Raw genomic sequence first — 20,635 nt, 5'->3', positions numbered from 1 at the left:
TGTTTTTAAAAAATAAAAAAAAGAACCAAACAGGAATGACTCAATGTTCATAGACTCAATGAGAAGGGGAAAGGCAGCTGGTTGAAGCATAACAAACACCAGGGCAGGGAGAAAGCAAGTAAGGTAAACAGTCAGAGGCTCCAGTGACCTGCCCTGGGCTGTGGATAAAGTATTGATTTGGGGTGGGAATGCCCTGTTCCCTGTTCTCTTGTGCAATTAAGACTCTTTCTTGGCAGTGGTTTTTGGTTTGTTTGTTTGTTCGTTCGTTGTTATTTTTGCATGGAGCTTCCTGCACTCAGGCTCCTAGAACCCAAAGGAGGGAGGCAGCTGCTGTGCGTCTCTTTCCTGAGAAAACTGCAGCCTTCCAGAGACTATGCCAGTCAGATTAGCTCCAGGACCTAGCCAGCACTCTTCAGACGAAACACGTTCTATGGATGGATGTGTTGCATCTGAAACAACGGAGAAGTCCAGTTTCTATAAAACGAAAGCCCCAGCCTTCATTTTCTCACATGCCTGGCAATGAACTTTCCAAATGTGTAGGGTCAAAGGTGGTGGAAGAGTCGTGGATACAATGTTGTTTGTGACACGTTTGAATAGCATGATTTGATTTGATCTGATTCCTTTGAAGCTTTAGTAGTCTGGGGCTCCTTACCTACATCCCCCAAAGATGCGCACATCTTTATCCCCAGAACCTGTGCGTATGAGGTTACATGGCAAAAGGATGCTGTGGGCGTGGTGAGGGATCACAGTGTGGAGACCAGCCTTGTGTCTCTGGGGGTTGTGTTATCGGATGTAAGAAGGAAAGGCAGAGTCAGCACCCAACAGTGGAAAGAGGAGGAGTTGGCGACTCAGGGGCCTTGAAGCTGGAAAAGGCCAGGATCCAAAAGCACAGACGTCTCCCCAGGGGAACAGACAAGGGAAAAAAAAGAGCCCCCATTGAGTCTCCGAAAGCAGCAAGATCTGTTGAGCCTCCATTTTAACCGAGGCTCACACTAGAGGTCTGGATCACAGCGGGAAGGCTCATTGATTTGATTATCTCAGTGAGTGACAGTTTGTTATGGCGGTCCCCAAACACTGACATAAAGATTATAACACTGTATAGCAACACCTTCCTGCCTTTTGCAAATAGGAGTTAATTACAGCGAAAATACATTGGTGAGTTCATTTCTACTTCTCATTTAAAATACTTAACCACTGAGGAAGATGAAGGTCATTCTTAGTTTTAAGAAACACTTTAAACCTCAATGCGAATATACACACATGAACATTATATTTGCCTTTTATCAATGGCAAATTTTGGGTGGGTTGGTGTTTTTAGCATTATAAAAGAGTTAAAGGGGCAAACAATACTGAACTTCAAAAACCAGGAGAGATGAGCCATAGATTTGCTTCTAAGACTGTCTCCTTGAACTCACCCATTTCAACATTTTCTTCGTGTGGCATCTGGCAGACCTCACCCACTGAAACACATGGTGTGTCGGCAGCATGCCACTTATAACAAGCATAGACCAAAGGATGTCAATGTGGTACAATTCAAAATAATGTGCCCTGCCAGCTCCTGTGTTCTTTACAGTAGACCTGCTGATGGGTGAGAGGCTGTGAGACCATGAAACTCCTGTACTCAATCCAGAACATTGGCCAGCCAGGGAAACAGGGCTATCGTCCATCAGCTCCCTGGAAACACACAGCTGAAGATGGCTGTGAACTTCCCAGTTATGAATTTCAGCTCCACTGAATGCTCCAGTGATCATGTCCACGCAATACACGGGTGTCTTCATACACCTAACGAGGCTTCCTGGTTACAGATCTAACTGCAAAGGCTTCTGGTTGTTCCAGAAAATGATGCTAGGAACCCGGCCCTTCTTCCTGTTCAAGAAGAAGAGGTCTGCAGCAGATGGAGGCGGGGTTGTTTTCCAGACGCCCCCCCCCCCATGAAAAGCTGACATTTATCAGTTTGTCTCTGAGAAGCTGGCCAAGCTGGAGGACAAGAGGAGACCCAAACTGAGGACCACTGATAAGTGTTTCTTTCTTTTTGTTCCTGGTGAGCTGAATGAAACTATTCAAAGATTATAGATGTTTTTATTTGCTTCTTACTATAGTATAACAAAATATTAAAAAGTGGTACCTAGTTTAGTTTATTTCATTCAATGACTTTTTTTTTAATTCCTTGAAAAGGAAGTATTACTAAAGCAGGGCGATGCATCAGGCATCCTTTTGACTCCCTTTGACTGTGACTTCTAAAGGCACAGATTGCACACAAGGTTCTCTCAGCTGGACAATCCTGGTTTCAGTTCCCGGGCCAGGGGGCTGTTTCATCTGTTGAAAAGCAAGGTTCTCAAAACCTTCTCCACCTCAGAAAAGTCACATTTGGGGCGACATCATGAATGGGTGCTTTGGGGAAGGGATTTCCCTTTACTTAAATAAAGTCTGGGAGGGACACATGCAGGGCAACATGGTAAGTGTTCTCTTCCGAGAACAGGACTTAGAAGGGCAAACTGCGTTCACTCAGGAGGTCTGAGAAAGGGCCAGCGCCTGGCCGTGAGTGGTGATCTAGACAGACTTGAGACAGGCAGGCAGGGTCCCTGGGAAACCATCATTGGTGGTGAAGGCCTGCTCAGGGTCCCCTACGTGGCCAGTGTGACTACATTGCTTTTGGGTCCGTCTACTTATTTCCAGTTTGCTTGCCCTTGTTGTTCAAGTAAATTTCACCACAGCTGTGTTACAGAGAAATATGGATAACAATTTTATTTTGCGAATAGTTAGGAGGATAGACATAACATGGTTATTATTATAAAGTATTCAAGTAGGAAACCCTGCCGTAGAGACAGGGTGGCATGTGTCTACCATACTCCTTTATCCATGCTAGCCCCTTGCTTACCATCATTTTCTTTTTCACTGAGAACACTAAGGCCAGTGGTGTGTAAGGGCTTGTCTGAGCTCATATTTGCTACTCTCTGAGATTGCTGGTAGTTCAATCTATTTATAGCTTACTCTAGTGTCTCCACCATAGGATCAGGATCATAAGTTCAGTTACCACCACCTCCACTGCAGCATCTACCACCACCACCACCACAGCCGTGTCACCAACCCTTTTCTTATAGAAATGTCTTGAGACGGTCATGTTGGAAGATTCTGTATGTTGTTTGATCAAACTTCTTTGGAAAGGTACAGCATGCTAACCATCCCTTCCAGGTCCAGGTATCAGGTCATATAAATTTTCAACAATAAATCATCACTTTTGCTATCTGAAATCATACCCATTGGCAGTATGCAGCATGCTTAGTCAGAATTAACTTTCTGAAAAGCAACTTTGTAAGAAAAAAACATTTACACTGAGGAACTGATCCCTTGGGGATAAGATAAAGGTGCCAGAGAACGGATGTCACAGAAGTTCACCCAGGAGAACAAAAGCCACTCAGAGACCTGATCAGGGCCAGACCTCTCTGCTGGGGAAGAGTTCTACAGGCAGAGGGAAATGGGGAAGCCAGCCGGATCCACTCAGACAAGCCCCAGGTTGGCAGAAGGAAGCCTTTGGAAAGAGTGCAGAGGAGGAAGGAAAAAGCCACCAGGCCTTGATCCAAGTGTCCTGCAGGTACCGGAACTTGGAGGGTATCAAGGACCCCTTGTGGCATAGCTGCGGCCAGTGATGCCACCAGTCTACCTGCTGCCAAGAGGAAGGCAAGATTCTCCATGCCCATTCTCCCTCTGGTCAGAAACTAGAGCTATGAGGGAATCATTTCATTATATCAATTATTTCATTATATAGACTAGGTTAAACAGAAGCGAGAGAAACGGCAACATAGCAATATTAGCGAGAACCAAAGGAAGAAAACCAGCCTGAAGGTCGGGGAGCCAGGAAACATGCCTCCAGTGGCTTTTAAGAATATGAGAAGGACAAAGAGGTGCCCTGAGGGGGTAGCCCTACAAGGTGGTCACAGCTGCCTCTCCACGCAGCATCCCAGCCCTGTTGTTGGCCTATATCCTCCAGGTACATTTTCTGTGTCGAAGAGGAAGGCAGATGGGAAGCCAGTATGGCACAGGGGCTTCATTAATGATGCCTTGGTTTATGTCCAAGAGCTGGCCTCTGCTTTGACCTGTAGCTAGAATGCACACAGCACAGGGAACTGGCCGGGCAAGGAACAGGCCTTCTCTGATTAAATTGCGTGCATTTCAACACACTCTCATGAGTTGATAGAAATTCCTGTGGGCCTGAAGGAGTCCAAACCAGGCTGAGAACATGTGATCCTCAAAGGCAGGCAGGAAGGACAGATAAGGGCAGAAGCCTCCAGCATTTTCTTGGCTGTCTCCCCTGAAGGCTTCCCTCAGGATTAACTATAATTGGTTTTTGTTTGTCTTAGGGAAGGGGTTTCTCTTTCAGCGGCTTTTTATATTATGTTTCTATTACCAGTGAAAGGGAAAAATAGTGAGGGAAAAAAATATTCCCTTTGGCATCCGAGCCAATTCAGAAATACTAATCAGGTGATGAAAAATATGAATTTAGCTTCCATTACAAGGTGCACAATAACCCCCACGTGGATATAATGAGGCAGACGAGGCCTTGTAATAGGCCTCATGGAAAAGCATATTCAGGCCCCTTTGAAAACGGGGTGATTCTTTTTAGTCAAGTGTTTGCTCACAGAAGCCTTTTGCAAGACACAACATCTTAAGCCAAGAGGAGACAAGAATAACAAGCCAGAATGGGGCCACGGAGCTCAGAGCAGACGCTGGCAATCCGGGGCAATGAAAAGTCGTGGCAGTCACATCCAACCGGATCCGGAGATTTAATGAAAGCCTACCGTGTGGGAAGCAACGGGAAAGGCTGAACTAGGGATGAGGACGGAAGGAGTGCCTGATTTAAATGAGCTCTTGAACTTTCCCTGGGCTCGCCAGTCCACAAGTCCAGCTGAGGCCACAAATAAACGCCACAGTGCCGTGGCTTTCAAATCCCATCAGTTTTCTTATTTCTAATGAGCAAAAGAAAAGAACATTGAATTTCTTAGTGAAAGTGGCAACACTTCTCTGAGTTAATGTCTCTTGTTTTGATATTTTGAGATAATGCAACCAAGCCTTTGAAATGTTTGCTTTGTTCTTACCATGTCCTCCACGCCTCCACACCACCACCCTGGTATTGGAGAGATGAAATACAACTCAGGACTAAGACGCATAGGCAGATTCCACGATTCGGAAATAACCAAGCTTTTCCACTCCTGAAACCATGGGAACAGCATCTCTAGACTCCTCTGGCCTCTGTCTGAGAGGCTGTTCTTCCTCTGAGACTTTCCTGGTTCAAAACTGGTCTACAGAGAAATGCTTCGATGCAAGAAGCTTGGAAGGCTGAGCAAAATGAAAATCACTTCTCCTGGGCACAGAGAGCTGAGGCTGCAGTCTACACTGACGGTCTGGGAGCTGCAGATATAGACAGACACTCCCACTGGAGCCGAGGTCAGCTGACCTGTGGCAGAAGCAGCACAGGGGCAGGAGTCCTCGAACTTGGGTCCTGCTGAACTGCTGGAGGCCAAATATGGACCAGTTTTCATAGGAACACTTGTGATGGGCATCAGTCTCTGGTGGGCCCCGTAGTTTTGTGTTTTGGATTTGAAACTGATGGGATTATTTCAACCCTAGTAGGTCTCATGGTTGTGGTTCAGGAAAGGAGGGGCTGAGTGGATTGTGAACTACACTGAGGGCATTCACCAAAGCAAAGGCCCACTCTCCAGGAAGAGATTCCTTGGAATCTGAGCCCACCTGGAGGAGGGGATTTAGCATCTACCATCCTGCATTAACTGAGAGGGACAACAGAAGCTAAGAGGCAGTTGTGGGAGCTCATAAAGTCTCATCCCTAGCTGAGAAGCTATTGGCGACTGACTGGAGTGAGATCAAGTTGTCTTCCAGAACAAAGCTCCAGAGAGGCTGCCCATACCCCTCCATATATAGTCCTACCCCTGCACATCCTGATGGGAATAAATTGACTTAATGGGGAGAGAAACAAGGAAGAAAGTTGGGAAAGAAAAGGAGTAGAGGGATGGAGGAGGAGTTGAGGGTAAGTGAGGGTGGATTTGATCAAAACACAATATATGCGTGCATAAAATATGCAATAAAAATAATTTTAAAAAGGAAGGTTCTAGGTTATAGAATCTGGAAGTTTAAGAAAAGTATATGGAATGAAAACAAACAAACAAAAAAACCAGTTGCGAAAGGCACAGACTGGAAGTTCATGCTATCGAGGCTGTGGAGTAAGGGGAACACTCATCCATTGCTGGTAGGACTGCAAATTTATACAGCCACTATAGAAAACTGTGTGACTGTTCCTCAGGAAGATAGGAATCAATCTTCATCAAGATCCAGTTATATCATTCTTAGGCATATACCTAAAGTAAGTTTTATCCTACTACAGAGATACTTGTTCAACCATGTTCATTGCTGGTCTATGCATAATAGCCAGCAACTGGAAACAACCTAAATGTCCCTCAACAGATGAATGAATAAAGAAAATGTAGTATGCATACAAGATGTATAAGTAACCATTAGAAAAATATGTAGCCATTAGAAAAAAATGAAACCATGAAATTCACCAGTAAATGAATGGAACTAGAAAAATTCATCCTGGGTGAGGTAATCCAGATCCAGAAAGACAAAGAGGGTGTGCATTCACTTATATCTGGATATTAACTGTTAAGTCAATGAGAACCAACCTACAATACATGGAACCATAGAGTTTAGATATAGAGTAAGGGACTGGAGAGCAAGGAGAGAACAGACAGATGTCCCTAGGAAAGAGAAATAGAATAAACAATTATGTATGGATAGGGGTACTGAAATGTGAGAATCAGGGATTGTAAGAGAGGGATTGGGGGACAGAATATAGGGAGAGACAGCTAAAATTAAGGGTCATTTGAGGGATGGTATGGAAATTTAATACAGTAGACGCCTCCTAGAATATATACATATATGAAGGTGACCTAAATGAAATTATCAAAGAATGGGGAGAAGTTCCAACTAGACATCTCTTGTCATCAAGTGAAGCTTTCAGTCCTGAGACTGGGTTATATCTAACTGAATTGTTAGCCAAAGTGGTCCCATGGAAATCCCCAAACAACCCAGGCCAGGCTGTCACCATGACGACAGGTTGTTCTACACAAACTGACAGCAAGGTCTCATTGTTGAAGACAACATCTGCACAAGTCATTGAACATGGAGAAGTTGAGGTGGTGCCTACACAGAACCTTCACCACTATGTGCTATTCTCTTGGGTATAGGAAGGTATTCTGCATGCTACCAAAGGAGAAATGTACACACCAACTGAGTTACAAACCCTTTGATCTACAAGGGTGTCCTGCCTGCAAGATATACTAACGTAATGGTAGCACAGTGCTTGTGGGAGTCACCAACCCCTCTCTTATTTGACTTAAGGCCCAGTCCACAAGATAAAATCCATACCTAACACTCTTTGGGTGATCAATAACCTGAGACTCAATATCTCAGGGGCCTAGGGCAAAAGAAATACTATTGTTTAAAAATATGTAACAATAAAATGACTTCTAATGGCAAAAAAAGGAAGTCACAGATGGGGACACAGGCCACCTACTAACAAGACTCTTACCAGCCCCTTCACACCTCCCCAGCACCAGCATAAAGACAGTATAGTCTAGTGGAAGGAGTTGCAAGACTTGAACTCTTTCTTTCATTTATTTATTTACTTTCTTATGTGTATAAATGTTCACCTGTACATACATTTATGTATCACTTGTTGCCTGGTACCCCCCAGAAGCCAGAAGAGGGCATTAGATTCCCCTAGAACTGGAATTACAGAGGGTGGTGAGCTGCCATGTTTCCATTTTGGGAACCAAGCCTGGGTCCTCTGTAAGAGGAGCTAGTCCTCTTAACTCTGAGATGTCTCTCTAGCCCCTGATTCTAACTCTTTTTTAAGGAGATTTTCGACTTCTTGTACTACAGAAAACATTAAGTACCACCCATTTCCTGGACAGATTAGCAGAAAACTTTAGGCTAAAGGACTATGAAGTGGTATGAAAGAGAAAACCCCAATAGGCTCACATGTTTAAATGTTTGGTCCCCAGTTAGTGGAACTGTTTGGGAAGAATGAGTAGGTGTGGCCTTGTTGGAGAAGGTGTGTCTTAGTTAAAGTTTCTATTGAAACACCATGACCAAAAAGCAAGTTGGAGAGGGAAGGGTTTATTTGGCTTACACGTCCACATTCCACGTTGCTGCTTATTACCAAAGGAAATCAGGAAAGAATCAATCTCTCTCCCTCCCTCTCTCCCTCCCTCCCTCCCTTTTTCTCTCTCATATACACATACAAACACACAAGGAAAGAAAATATAGACAAACAAACTCCAAGGGGAGATGAGATGTGTCTCAATCAACCACAACATTCCACAAATACCACTGCCTTCTCTACCCTCACAACTGTAATTTTGATGGAAACCTAAATTCTGTGAAAGATTACTAAACCCTCTTTCTTCCTATCTTACAAATTTAAGCCTGGACCTCCATCACCCTGACTTCCATTCTGAGAAATCCTAGCAAAGAAGTTCAGATCTTGGAAAAGTGTGTTCTGTAGTCTTGGGAAACAGAGACCATGATTGAGATTCACCTCAATATTCAGCATGCCCATGGACAGATAATTATTAGTGGTAAGTCTAGGGCCATTATTTGCACCACTAAAGTCTCTAGTTTAAATCTGGGTATGGTAAGATACTAAAAGTTTTAGCATTTATTTAACATTTAAAAATATGCTGGGGGCTGGAGAGATGGCTCAGTGGTTAAGAGCACTGATTGCTCTTCCAAAGGTCCTGAGTTCAATTCCCAGCAACCACATGGTGACTCACAACCATTTGTAATGAGATCTGGTACCCTCTTCTGGCCTACAGCATACATGCAGATAGAATACTGAGAATATTGTACACATAATAAATAAATGAATAAATAAATAAATAAATATGCTGGACATGTTAACTGGATACGTAAAAGACATGATTGAAGCTCTACCCACTCAGAACCCAGGCTCCAGCTCCCACTCAGTATGTTTCCAAGACTGCAAATGATTTGCATAGCGCATTTTAGAAGATCTAATTGTGCCGTATTGCTAATTATTATACACAAACTAATACGGAAATGCATATGATCTCCCCTACTCTCCTACACAAATGATATAAACATTAGCCTCAATCTTGTGTTTATCACTTTAAACGAGTCTTCAAGAATTTTCCTATCAGAACACAAAGAGTTTCCTCATGTGGTTTCGCACTTCTGTGCATTTTTTGGGAGCTGTTTGTCGGTCGTCGCATGGGCATGACTCACTGAGCGGTCATCTACTGAGAGACACTGAGCTTTGTTAACCTGAGTTTGGTGCCCAGCAAACAAAAGATAAAGCCAATGAGAAACTATGGGCTGTTCTGTTATCTCTGTGCTGCTGAAAACCCAGGATTCCACTGTGGGGAAAAGTATAGTGTTAAACAATGATACAGCAATAGCCACAAGTGCATGATATGACTTCTTGAGAGGCACGCGAGGCAGCTGCAGCAAGTAGACTTGCAGCAAATCCTTCAGACGTTTTGTACAGAGCTTGTTAGAGCAATTTCCACAAATTCTACTTCACTGTGCATGTGGAATGAAAGGAAAAGCCGGCCACTAAGACAAGACACTGGAAATGAGAATGTATGTTATTTTTCTGGTATTTTAGTGTGTTTTTTCCCCCACAGCCAATGGGACATCTGCTAAAACACAGTGGATGGCCTGCATGACTAAAGTGTTCTCAGAATACCAACTGTAGTGGCAGTCATGTAGAAGACACTGGAAAAGGCCAGAATAATTTTGGCCCAAAATATAAGTGTTTTAGGGTTGATTGGGAAATGGTATTTATAATTCAAGAATTATTACTAAGTACTCCCTGTCAGTAGCCCATTACTACACAAACACAGGCCAGGAATCAAAACCATGGTGATATTATCTATGAACTCAAGAATTACACAGTTCAATAGATTAGCCACTGGCCTTATATAGGCATTTACATTTATATTAATTAAAAATTAATGTAAAAATTAATGTAAAAATTCAGTCCCTAAGCTGAAGTTCATGAACCACATGCCAAGAGCCAGTATCAGGATGTGTTTTGTCCCAGCCAAAGACTTCTCTTGCCTAGAAACTGTGATGGTGGCTTTAGAAGTCTGCATGTCTCCATCTTTCCCTAGTCCCCATCGTTCTCAAGGCCATAGCTAGCACATCCTACAACAAACACGGATCAGAAGGTGTCATTCTGCAAAATCCAACGCTCCCATCTCTTCTTTCTACTCATAATGCAAACTGCACTCTACAGTCTGAGCCATTTAGCTCCTGGCCGCCCTCTGACCTCCTCTGTTCTGCAGCCCCTCCTTCCCCATCACTTCCCACTCTTCCTTCTACGTAGACACTGTTCCAAGATGGCTACAGGCTCACAGCCCTTCCAAGTCTCTGTTCAAACACCCCTTACCAGAGAGGATGCTCTGCCTATCCTGGAGGATGCTCTGCCTGTCCCTGCTGGATGAAAATCAGTATTCTGCTCCTCTTGCTACATACACAGCCCCTTAAACCTTTGACACAAGGCTTATCATTTCTTGTCTGTCCTCTCCACCCAAACACTAGCTTGGTGAACTTCTCCATGCTTGCTCTTCTGTCCCCCGGTTCTTGGCATACAGAACTACTTGAGAAGTCATTCCTGATGAATGAATGGTTTTCTTCATTAATGAATTAAAGTCTCTTAGCAGATTTCATTTATCTGTGACCAAAAAGGCAATCTATATGTTTGAGTTCTGAAAGGATGTTGGGAGGAAACTCTCACTGGGAGGGGAGCAGAAGAGACAGGGGAGACAGGGGAGATTTGAGGCAATGTTTTGCCTATCACACAGGGATCCCATTACACTGCAGATTTGTGCTCTGCCGATCTGAGATTCTCTACTTCTGACTAAAGGTATTGAGCCTGTTGGTATGTGGGTGTCAATTTGAGCACTGGAGAATTCAGGGCATGGCAGTGCAGTCTGCACATCTGTAACACAATTCTTCACTAAGATGATGTTTCCTGAAGATTGGGCCAAGGTAACATATTCAAGAGTTTAGCACACTAGCAATATTTACCTAAATAAACTGAGATGACTCCTTCAAAGGAATCATTTCCCAACCAGTTTTTGGTTACTTGTTTGGGTACTTAAATACTCAAGTATTTTATATGAAAAGCCGAATACTAGTAATTTAGTAAAGAAAATATATGCCTATTTGAGTAATGTACTTAATATTCACGAGTAAAGGGCTTTATAATTTCTGAATTACAAATAACTAGTTTCAACCCAAATTATTCCGCAAACATAAGAATTTCAAGAATAGTTAAAACACAACATAATCTTTACCTTACCATCCTCGCTGGCTAGTTTTATGCCAACTTGACACAAGCTGTAGTCATCTGAGGGAAGAAGCTTCATCTGGAAAAATGCCTAAGACTGAGCTGTAGGAAGGCCTGTAGGCCATTTTCTTAATTAGTGATTGATGGGGAGGGCTCAGATCATTGTGAGTGGTATCACCCAGGGCAGGTGGTCCTGAATTCTGTAGGAAAGCAGCCATGAGGAGGAACCCAGTAAATAGCACTCCTCTATGGCCTCTGCGTCAGCTCTGGCCTCAAGTTCCAATCGAGTTTGAGTTCCAGATAAAACCTTTCCACTCCAAGCATACTTGTTCATGGTGTTCCTGTACAGTAATAGTAACCCTAACTACAACAACATCCTAAAGGAAGACAGAAAAAAATTCCATATTTATAAAACTAGTACTTGAAAATAGAGGGAAATGTTTACAAAGTGAACCTAAATTTCTACCATCTATAGTACTCTCAAACTGGGGGAGGACATAACAAGTTATATTCTTAGTCTGGCTAGTTAGGGTAGAGTGGAAATGTATTCATGGATAATAAAAATATCAGAATCTCTAAAAGGGCCACAGAGAGACAAACTGAGGGTCGACAGAGCCAAGGGCCAAGACTCAAATACACCCCTTGAATGTGACTTCCCCAGAACAGACAGTGAACTCTGAAAACCTGCTCCACCCCTGCTAAAGAAAATGGATTCTGCCAAGGATGGCAAGAGTTTAGGCCACATACCAGAGGCTGAACTGTTTTCAGGGAAGCTGAATTCTCAAGTGTGGCGACACCTCCATTCAAGTTAGCATCCCTCCCTGAGCAAGGCAGGAGGAATGGTTACCACCTGTAGTTCAAAATCTCAGTACAGAGAACAGAGTTAAGACACCACAAGCACTGACATGTGTGCAATTTGTAACCGAGATTGCAGCAATCTTAGATACCCTCAAAGACAGTTAAAGTTTCACGTCTTACAAAATTTTAGAAATACTTTTATAACCCTCCCTGGGCACAGACTATTCCTTATAGTCGTGTAACATAATGACACACAATAACACCCTATCTGTAACAACATGGGATGACATCATTGTCTGTCATTTTAATTTGACTCCAAATGTGCAAATGTCAACCTCATGCATATTTTAGAACATCGGCAGAGCAGCGCTAAACTTAACCCAGAAGAATTCGAAGAGGACTATTCTGGTAAATGATGCCAAGCTTGGGTTATAGTCCAGGTTTGGGTGACAAAATTCTTAAAAATAAAATTGATCCTATTGAGACACACAACGGAATGATCTGAGAAGCTCTGGAAACTCAATTTGCTACAGGGGACTTTTCTCATCCTTGGCGCCGTGAGGTTTTATAATCAGCGAACTCGGTGAGACAAAGAAGAGAACCAACCACTGGAGAAAAGGACATGCACTCCTGTTCTTTTGCTTGTCTATTTGTTTGTTTTGTGGGCTCTCTGCTTCCTCTCCCTACCAGCTAGATCTGCCCTGGGGACCCCTCTGTGTTCCCCCAAGCTCTGCTCCTGGCTTGTACCACAGTTATTTTGTGTGTTTATTTTGCTGCATACTAAATGAATTCCTTAAAATCAAAACCTAAGTCTTTGTTATCTTGGAGTCCCCACGGTGCTGTATGTAGATTATTCATTAAATATTTACTGAAACAACATAGAGGCACCTCTGAGGCCGGAGGAATGAAAAAGCAAGGGAAGAATTTTCCTCTTTTCGCGCCTGACATTCCGGTTCCACTTCCCAGAGTCTGGTAAGAAGATCCTAAGTCTACGGGATGACGGCAACTGGCCTGTGACGTTCCTGCTGCCTTCCTAGACAAATTTCTCTCCAATCAAATCTGCATCAAAGTGTTGTGCACTGGGAAATAAGAAACACCGATTTCAAGGCAAAACCTTTGTATTCCCTTCAGATTGAAGAAATTTCCAGAAAAGTAGATCATCCTCGAGACTGGAAGCTACTACATTTTTCACCATCTTTTGCTTATGTTTTCCCTTGATATAAACAAGATCAGTTTGAAAGTTTTCACTGTTTGGCTAATGTTTTTGGGGAAGGACAGTTTCGAGACTATCATAAAAGTGATACTTTAAGACACAACGTCCAAGATGCTGCTCATAATTTCATGGATTAACAGACTTCTGGAAGTCCCTACACAGACCCTAAACCTGAACAAGCATACTTTTAACTCTCCAGACACCAACTGTTAAATAAAAACCCAGCAGAAATGTACAGATACATTCACCAAAAGCCATAAACCAAGATGCCCAGGCCATGCTGGTCACAGCAGCCCCTGCCAGCAGGAGAAGTGATATATTCCCACACTGGAACGCTAACACAGTTTAAGGCTGCATGCCTGTGCAGTCTAAATCCCCACACAATGCTCAGTAGAAGAGCGGCCATGGAAGGCAAGTGACAGATGGTTTTCATTGACACAAATCACTGGTCCCTTAGAAGACAGGACAGCAGGGAGAGGCTGGGAGGAAACAGGGTGGGCGGGGCCTCAGTTACAGCTCTGCTCTGCTTCCTGTACAGGACAGCTTTTTGAAATAGTATTGACATAATGGAGGTGCATGCTCTCTATGTATATTATGTTTCAATAACGAGTTAAAAGAGAAAAGTCTGCGCTACAACAAGAAATCAACTTCATCTCCTCATAAAACAAGTTAGGAAAGTATGTACTTAGTACCCCGCATACAGGTGAGGCCCACTCTAAAGGAAGCATTAGGGTTTTAGATTTCATCTTGAGCAGTCCCTGTGACCCTGAGGGAGGGTAACAGTTGTTCTACAGAATGGCCAGCCTTAGTTGGGGACTTAACATTCCTTTGATGTGTGGCCTGAAGGGGAAGGGAATGCATATACGCTTCCATCCATGCAAACATCTTTCTCTATGATTCCACCAGCAAGCTCCATGGGCAACGGTACAGGACACCAGGCTGGAGACCAAGCCTAGCTGACCACATGGCATTTTCAGAAATATTTATTTTTTTGGTGCTTCTGGAGACATTTAAAAGTACTCATTGCAAATTTGAAGTACCTTTTGCTTAAGACACAAATACTACTCTCAAGGACACACAAACATACAAAAAATGAAACAAAGGTGCAAAAGTCAGCACATAATTGAACATTCTATATCTTTATGGCTTCACTGGTAATCTCTGGTCAGGCACACATTTTTCAGAAGACCATAGTGTTATTTTGTTCATTCATATATTTCCTTGTAAATATCATTTGATGGCCTTCTCAGATTCAACGTCTAAAAAACCCAGTGATCTGACTCCACAGAGAGACACAAGATTTTGTCTACAGGGTTCTGAAGACAAAAGTAGTGGTGTAGGAGGTCCTTCTGTCTATGTGTTGCTTTCATTGGTTAATAAAGGAACTGCTTTGGGCCTATAGCAGAGCTGTAGGGGAACAGAGCTAGTTTTCATATAATCTACTAAATTTGAAATAAATGGGCCACATTTAACATCATGCGCTGTGGGAGTCTGCAGTGTGTTCTTTAGCTGGTGAGGAGCAGAATGAAAACACTCAAGTTAGAGGTAACAGGTGACCATTCTCCACCTGCCACCAGAGGCACTGATAAAATACATGTGAGGGCTTCCCAGGGTCAGAGGGTTGTGCAAAATATGATTATTCTTTTAGGATACGGATAGAGATCCTCTCAACGAGGCACGAGATTTGCTCTGTTTTCAAGCAAGGTTTAATTATACTGTACATTAAAATACATAACTTCTTGCTTGCATAACACTAAATCCTAAGCAATATCCTATAGTACTGTAGATTCTTTTAAGGGAGAAATTTCTTTAATTGCATATTGGTAAGTTAATAGTTCTCTTGCCATTATACCCTAAACGTATATCTAACTCTATTTTATACACACAAGCCTCTTACACAGGCTTTGCTGGGGAAGTGGAAAGAGAGGACGACAACCAGCCTGGTGGCTGAGGGATCCTTCCTAGGTGGCGGGCTCTCCAGCCGCCTTTAGCTTGAGCGGGATTCGATGGACAGAAAGGAAGCAGAACAGAGCTGCAGACTGAAACCAAAGTCACACGGGTGGGAGTTGAAGACATCAGGAGTTCCGGAGTCTGGCTGGTGTGCAGCTGGGGGCGGGATGGGGCGAGGCAAAGGATGCAGGATACAGAAAGATGCTGCGGGAGACACGTGGGATGCATCAGTGCTGGTGACAGACCCTAGAACGCCGGGTTGTGAATTACAGTAGAAGCTTATGCTTAATTTTTGGATTTTAGCCTTTTTCTGTTATAAAGTGATGCATGCTCATCAGAAAGTGTAAATAAAATTCTTAATCATACAAAGCAAAATACGACTATTACTTTAGGATCTGAATATTAATCCATCTAGGTATGGGGTTTGCTCTATTTTTAATAAGGCATAATCACTCTAAATAAAATTTTATATTTCCTCCTTAGCAATAAATCATAAAAATTGTGCCTATTTCTCTTTTGAATGAGAAATTTTATTAAATATATGGCATAATTTAATGGTTTTCTTGTCATTGTGTGTTCAAGTTGTTGGTTTTTTTTAAACAATTTTATACTAAAAATATGCTACAAGCTTTGGCCAAAAGTTCCCATCACCCACTCACTGAGGTCTACCTCTCAGAGTCAGTTTTTAGAAGGTAGAACATGAACACCATGGGTTATGGTTTTGAGACACTGGCATATTGGGACGCTTTTACCGAAGGCAACTTCAGATGGACTGTTTCCTGTGGATGGACTCTTAGGAAAGTGGTCTATCTTTGGCTTCTTAAATAGAGTCATTCTGTATTAAGATTCATAAATATTAATAGGAACAAATTAGTCAATTAAGAAAAAAATTTCCAATAGGAAAACACAGATACATTTTCCTAACATGTCAAAGCATCCTATCTAAAATGCCAGCAGCTATTATTTTAATAGCTTTATAGCTCCCAATTGGGCAAGGCAAAATAATTACTAAAAAGAAAATGGGATTCTTTGCCTTATACTTTGAGCTGAAAATAATGCACTCAATTGACTGTTGTTCAGTTCTCCCTCTACATGGACATGTATTTATCTGTATTGATTGCAAATTCTAAAAGAGTTTTTTTTCTTCCTGCCTAGAACAATCTGGCAAACCAAAGGTAAAGCAAACACAACCTGGGGTCAAATACGAGAACACACAAACAAACGACTCGGATGAGAACCTGAGAGCGGAGTGCATTTGATCCATGTTATACAAAATTCCTGGAATAGTAAAGGCCTATTAATGTTTTCAAGAAAGCTTTTAAACCTTTACAAAGCTCATCAAAACAAAAATGATCAAAGCCCTAAAAGCATACCATATAAAATATGAAAGCAGGCTGGCCCAGCAGCACACTGTGTAAAACACCAACTCCATTTCCGAGCCGGCTCATAAACCAGGTGGGTTCCCTAAACGCGGTCCTGTGGGCGTTTCCTTTCAGCCATTGGGCTGGGCCAGTGCAGACAATAGCTTCTATTGCATATGCGTCTGAGTACTTCCAAGGCCAAAGAAATGAGTGGTCAGATATACTGGACATCTAAAACCGCTATCACCCATATGTTTTTCTTCCTTCCTTCTTCCATAATTTTCTAAGTTCTGGTAGTGCGCATAAAAAGTCCAAAAAGTCTCCAAAATTTAAAGCCTCCTTCTTACTGGGGAAACAATAAGCGTAGGGAGGCATAAACGTACTTCCAAAGCCAAGCTGTGTTCTACCTCTGTGGTGCAGTTTGTTTATCTAATCCAAAGTCATTGGAAAAAATTTAGAAATACTTGAAACATTTGCAAGTACAATGAGAAAGACTCAAAGGTTTTCATGCTCGTTTATTGACTAGAAACGTAAACTCTGTGGACAGGAGGCACGGGTTTTCAGTGTCTTGGGTGTGATGAGCTAATTGTCACCGCCCCTTGATTAAAGCCATTGAGCAGACTGGGGTTAAGCATTGTGGAAGTTGATGAGTAACAGGCTTTTTTATTTTTTTTTACCAGAAAGCACCAAAAACTGTATTCTCTCCCTTAGCCAAAGTCCCAGATGCTGTACTGAGTTTTACAGCCATGAAATCAGAGCAGGAAGGAGTCACGATTTGCTGAGTGAGACAGGCCTCTCCGGGTACTTGTCCCAGGGTTATAGGACTTGTCTCTCTCTAACTTTGGGAACACTACAAATCTCTGTTTTGTGAAGCTTAATTTTTTTTTTAAAATGGTAGACTTCATTTTAAAGCAAATCTCTGGCAAATAAAGACACAACTATTAATACACCATTGTCTTACCACTTAAACCTAAAAAGGATTGCCAAGAACTGAATGAGTTCTTTTCCCACAGTGTGGCTCCCTCCAGAAGGCAAAGAGGCTGCTGGCTTCACCAGCACAGGAAGGAAGGGGAGGGCAGCAGGCTCTGATGGTCACACATTTCCTCTAGGAGGGAGGGAACCCTGTCTGGGTGATTTAATCTCTTATAAAATGTTCTTACTTCAAAACTTCGCAAGCCAAGCGCCTCGAGTGATTGACGATGCCTGAAAACACGATGAATTCCTGTTTTTGTTTTTCCTTAATTATCTGGCAATATCACTTCTGTTTTTACTCAAGTAGCCATGTTGAGAGGCATTTCTCTTTGGTTCCCATTAGGAGTTTAAGCCTGTGGATCCTCCCATATTGCTGAAGGAGGGTGTGGGAATCTTTATGAGGATACCCAGCAGAGGACCATACAGTTTCCAGAATAACTGTTTCCCGGCATAGACCGGAGTGTGGGTTCTTTTCCCCACGACACACACAACTGTCCTCTGGTTACAAAAACAGACACGTGCACAAACTAAAAAAAAAAAAAAAAACCTGGGGTGAAATACAAGCTCTTAGGTTTTCTTATCTGATACAGGGTGGTGGGGGAGGGGAAGCCTTTCCATTCTTCATAGCTCACCCCAAAGAACCCTTACAGCAAAGCAAACTATTGGAAGTACGTGATGGAGAAGGAGAGGGCACAGAGTCTGTGGATTTATCCAGAAGATGCTACACAAGACCAGGAGAGGGCAAGAACAATTTATTAATCTATTAATTTCTATATGTTGGTGCTTCAAGTCAATGCTGAAAACTAATAGCAACACTTTGATGAAGGGACTCTCATTAGTCTCATTTCACAAATGAAGAAAACAAGGCAAAGGGAAGGTCAAGTCCCTTCTGGCATTTGGGTTACTTATGTAGCCTTCCTAAAGCAGGCTAGAGTTCCCAATAGCAGCAATACATCTAGGACCCACACACTGCTTTCTAGTACATTGTTGAATAAAAGGGAAAATTAATTATCTGGCAAAATGATTAACTACAATGCTGGGTAAGGGAATGTATTAGAAGTATTTAGTTATAGCAGAAGACGGTACTCAAAAAAAAAAATAAAGAAAACACAAAGAAACAGTCGTGGAACAGAGGAGCTAAAGTTAGAACAATGTAAGAAACAAATTCAATCAAGTAGTGCCTGAAATATAAAACAGATATCCAAGACTCCATAATGACGCATAAAGAGACTGAATTAATAAGTAATCATTGAGAAGAGACTAACTTCCCATGAGAAGGAATTCAAAACACTTCTGTTGCTGTTGTGCCAACAAGGACTCGGGACACAGCTCACTGATCCTTTAAAAGTTCACCGTGTGTTGTACACAGAGATACCCTTTCACGGTTGTATGCAAAGGGGGGGCAGGTAGGGACAGTGACCTCACGGAGGAGAAACTTGTCAGTTACACCTTACCAGGTGAGGAGCAAGGTCAGCAGCAGTGGCTGGTCATACTGACAGGGCATATTCTGATAGGACTGGACAAAAATGGTCCACCTCTGTGTTTCCTTCCTGGAGCCTAGAATGTGGACCTAATTTGAGAAAAAGACCAGATAAATCCCAACTGAGGGAACATGCTACAAAATGCCTGACAACACCCTGCAAAATAGTCCAAAGTCATCCAAACAAGCGTCTAAGGGACAGGCAAATGTTGGCCAAGGAGGCGAGAACTAAGTGTAGCACGGTATCTTAATGGACTCCTGGGCGCGGAGACGGACGCTGAGCAAACGTGAAGGGAAGCTGGGTAGACCACGGGCTTGAGGACCATGGTACACATTAGCATCTTCAAAGGATCTGAAGGAAGGAGTTCCACCTCAGGAAACCATCCTTAGGGATGAAGAGGAAGTAAAGGCGTTGTCAGTGAAGGAGAAGGTGGGAGGACCTGCAGCCAGCCATCTGCCCTTCCAGAAGGTTCCGAAGGAAGTGCTCAGATAGACAGAAACGATACCAGAAACTAAAAATATTAGGAGAAAAGGAGAACTGTAGTAAAGGAACAAAAAACAACTCTGGAAATGGGAAGGGGATAATGTGAAAACTTCAACAAGATACATAGATAAAATGGAAAAGTATTAAAAAATGTAAATTATAAGAGGAAGTTCCTGCTTCCTACTGTATGGCTCAGTCAATAAAAGCTACTTTCAAAGTCTTTCTGAAAACTTAAGTGAAAAAGACAGGTAAAAAACTATATATAGAGTAAAATATATATACACACATATACATACACACATAAATATATGTGTGTATGCATGGGTGTGTGGCATATGTGTAGATGTCGTACGTGTGAAAGTGTGTGAGGGTATGGACAGCCATGTACCGCATGGCAGCCGGAGAAACTGGTATTCTGCTCTATCTCCTGCTCTCCTAGACTCAGGATCTCTCACTTAACCTGCGGCTAGGCTGGCAGCCACGAAGTTTCAACCATCCTCCAGGGTCTGCCCACTACAGCGCTGAGGTTACACATGTGTATGGTCACCCTTGGCTTCTCATGTGAGTCCTGAAGATTGGAACTCAAGTCCTCATGCTTGTGTATGAGGTGCTCTGATCTGTTGAGTCATCTCCACAGCGGTGTGTGCACATGCATGAGTGTGTGTGCGCGTGCGTGTGTGTACATGTGTACTAGGTGGTAACATTCATAGGAGTTGTAAATATAGTTTGATGCTTCCCAATAGTTAACATAAACTGTCATATTTATGGTCAGGAAAACATATTGCAAAAGCCACTGTCTTGCTACACTTCACTTTAGGCTCTTGGCAGAAACATTTCCTTTAGGCACAGACTCCAGACTCCAGTGGCTTCATCTGAATGTAAATTTGGCTCCCAGACTTCAATGACTTAAAATCGAATAGATTAAAAAAAAATCCCTTGAATATTCTAGCAAAAGCAGGACAGCTTAGGCTCCATGCCATTTCAGCAC

General features: G+C 42.6%; 1 protein-coding gene across 9 annotated transcripts in view; it reads right to left on the bottom strand.

Moving 5' to 3' along the window:
* Rapgef4 (Rap guanine nucleotide exchange factor 4) overlaps positions 1-20,635 on the bottom strand; it is a 262,768-nt gene that overhangs the window by 77,208 nt on the left and 164,925 nt on the right. The window lies entirely within an intron of this gene.

This window comes from Myodes glareolus, chromosome 21 (assembly GCF_982192425.1).
Source record: "Myodes glareolus chromosome 21, mMyoGla1.1, whole genome shotgun sequence".
Classification (NCBI taxonomy): domain Eukaryota; kingdom Metazoa; phylum Chordata; class Mammalia; order Rodentia; family Cricetidae; genus Myodes; species Myodes glareolus.
This window is presented reverse-complemented; position numbering and strand designations above follow the sequence as displayed.